At 36.2% G+C, this 3,462-nt stretch overlaps 1 long non-coding RNA gene across 1 annotated transcript; it reads right to left on the bottom strand.

Annotated features, from left to right (window-relative positions):
• Positions 1-1,612: 1,612 nt before the first annotated feature.
• LOC143302454 (uncharacterized) lies at positions 1,613-3,134 on the bottom strand. The gene is made up of 3 exons (XR_013057977.1): positions 2,937-3,134; positions 2,613-2,834; positions 1,613-2,512 (listed from the first exon to the last, which is right to left on the bottom strand). It is a non-coding gene; the product is annotated as an uncharacterized LOC143302454 (long non-coding RNA).
• Between the last annotated feature and the right edge of the window lie 328 nt (positions 3,135-3,462).

Here is a 3,462-nt window from a genome sequence, read left to right as displayed (position 1 = left end):
TTCCACGACCAACGAGGGCGAAAAATATCAAACAATTTCTGGGACTAGCAGGATATTACAGAAGATTTATACCCGATTTCCCCAAGGTCGCGAAACCATTGACACAACTATTAAAGAAAGACACTCCCTTTAAATGGACAGAAAATCAAGAAAACGCATTCAATAATTTAAAGACAGCGTTAGTGACGAAACCCATCCTGCAATATCCGGACTTTTCTAAACCCTTTAACCTTACTACAGACGCATCAGGATATGCAATAAGCGGTGTACTGAGTCAAGGGCCAATCGGAAAGGATTTGCCGATTGCGTATGCCTCGAGGCTATTAAATCCCGCCGAACAAAACTACTCTGCCATAGAAAAGGAGTGTCTGGCAATTGTTTACAGCGCAATGCATTTCCGACCGTATCTTTACGGAAGAAAGTTTACCATCGTAACCGATCATAAACCTTTAGTGTGGATGCATTCTATCAAAGATCCTACTTCAAGAATTTGGAAATGGAAATTAAAGTTATCGGACTTCGAATTTGATATTGTATACAAAGAAGGCAGGGCGAACGCAAACGCAGACGCATTATCTAGGAACCCTCCGGAAGTTTGTTTACCAATCAGAAAGAGAGACGAAGTCTCACCGATTCGCTATCCTGTCTCAAAAAGATTCGAAATAGATACGTCAACCGAAGACTCTCCCATATTCGAAGCTAAACCACACGTCTTGCCTCAATCCAGTGATTCTAAAAATCAAGGAAAGGGTTTTACCCGAAAACATTTTACAATAGAAGAAACCCCCATAAAATATTTAGACCAAGCATTAGCAGAAATCGATGTAAGTACAGATAGAGAAATAACCAATCGAGAAAAAGAAGGCACGGATACAACAAGCGAAAAAGAGACCTCCACTGTAATTCCAGAACTAATTCAACAACGAGAAAAGGACACGAGACCTACGATAATTGCGGAACTAAGAATTTCAGAAACCCGAGACTCAATTGCGAGAGTAAATGACCATAAAGTAGTATTTATAGATATACATGGCAATCCGATAGATAAAGGAGCTTTAGAAATGAAGGAAACGGGAAAATTACCTCGTTATGAAGATTTAATGTTAGAAAAAGCAAGATTGAATTACGATTCTGGAAAATACATTGTATTCCTACCGATAAAGGAAAATAGAAATATTCCAATAACACCAGAAAATTTATTAAACTCGCTAAGATCTCTATTAGACGCAGTAAATGAAAAACAGTTAACTTCGTTCAGCATTAGCAAAGGAAACTTGGAGGAAATACCCTGGCGATATACAATCAGAAAATTAAAGGAAATATTTATGGAAAAAACCTTAACCATCACCATTTGCACTGGGGAAGTAATTACCCCATCTGTGGAAGCGCGGAACAACATAATACGAGAAAAACATGAATCAAGCGTAGCAGGACACAAAGGAATAACAAAAACTTATCAAAGAATACGACAACATTACTATTGGGAAAATATGAAAAAGGAAATTCAAGATTACGTAAGAACATGTAAGGAATGTCAATTGAAGAAACTCACAAGAATAAAAGCAAAGCAACCAATGGTACTTACAGACACACCAGGTAAAGCGTTCGATAAGGTTAGTATGGATATTATAGGTCCATTACCAAAAACCCAAAGGGGAAACGAATATATATTAACTATCCAAGACTTATTAACAAAATACTCAACTGGGATTCCACTAGGAGGAATCTCTTCAGCCGAGATAGCGGACGTTTTTGTAAAGCGATTTATTTGTCGTTTCGGGTCACCGAGAGCTATTCTCACTGATCAAGGAACGAACTTTACATCCTCACTAATGAAGAAAGTAGCAAAGAGATTCCGCATCAAACAATATACCACGACGGCCTATCATCCACAAAGTAACGGTTCAATCGAAAGATCTCACCACGTGCCGATAGAATATCTCAAATTATATATTGAAAATTCCAAAAATTGGGACGAATGGGTAGAATTAGCTATGTTTTCCTATAATACCTCTGTACACGAAGGAACGAAATTCTCCCCGCACGAATTAGTTTTTGGACATCTAGCCAGAGAACCTACTGGTGAAGTAATAATCGAAGAGAACATGGAACCAACTTACGCAGAATATCTCGAAGATCTGTTCGATAAAATTAACACCGTACAACGAATGGCAAGAGAAAATTTGATAAAATCCAAACTAAGATCAAAAGAATATTACGACCGACGAATCAACCCCCAAGATTTTAAAATAGGAGATTCGATATATTTACTAAAAGAACCCAGTAAAGGAAAATTCTCCGATCAATATACTGGACCATACAAAGTGCTAGAAATCTTGCAGAACCAAAACGTCAAGATCGAAGTAAAAGGGATTTCGCGAACGGTGCATTTAAACAAGTTAAAACTAGCGCATAATCGAAATAAGCAATGAATAAAGCGATTTCAGTGGGCAACGTAGTGCGGTAGTATATGTTATAGTGCTGTTCGTCGAATAATACAGATATCGAACACCTAAAAGGAAAAAGGATAATTATTATACGTGTTTCAATTATTGCTTAAATATAAAACGTGTTAACTCAATGAACAATTAACTAGTGAAAGTGAAAGTTACCTTGTGAACAAGTGATCAACATACAAGAAAGTGTACGTGCAAGTATAGGTTATGGATCATTGTTCGTGGAACACAATGTATGACAGCTACCTAAAATAAGTGAATAAATTAGTTTCAATTGTCTCGGTGCAAAATACAAGGTTACTAAATGTTATAACTATATTATGGATAAATCAAAAGGAGGTGTAACACTGTTCGTCGAATAATACAGATAGCGAAAACCTAAAAAGAAAAAGGCAAAATCATTATGTGTACTCCAATTATTGTTTGAATATACAACATGTCGATTCAATAAATAATTAAAAGAGGGGAAGTGAAAGTTACCTTGTAAACAAGTAATCATCATACAAGAAGGTCTACATGCAAAATAGGTTATGGCTCCCTGCTTGCGGAACACCATGTACCAGCTGAAAATAAACGAACGAATTAACTTCAATTGCCTTAATGCAAAGAGCAGCATCGCTAAATGTTATAACGGTGCTGTGGAGGCGTGGCACTGTTCGTCGAATGACACAGATAGCGGAAACTTGGAAAAAGAAAAGAAGTTTATTACGAGTGTTCCAATTACTGTTTGAATGTAAAACGTGTTAGTTCAACGAATAACGAAAACAGTGAAAGAGCAACTTACCTCGTGAACAATCAATCACCATACAAGGAAGTGTACATGCATGGATTTCACAGATTAACAAGAAGAAATAAAATAGCTGATAAATATAGAAAGTGGTTAGAAAATAATTAAGATAGATTAATTGAGAGTTAGTAATAAATATAACCGGAGTAAAAGGATATTTTATTATGTATTAATCTACGTAGTATTGTTATATTATTATATCTAACATGTAGAAATGGA

The sequence above is a fragment of the Bombus vancouverensis genome, chromosome 3 (genome assembly GCF_051014615.1).
Source record: "Bombus vancouverensis nearcticus chromosome 3, iyBomVanc1_principal, whole genome shotgun sequence".
NCBI lineage: Eukaryota > Metazoa > Arthropoda > Insecta > Hymenoptera > Apidae > Bombus > Bombus vancouverensis.
Note: the sequence above shows the minus strand (reverse complement) of the source record. Positions and strands in the feature narration are given on the sequence as shown.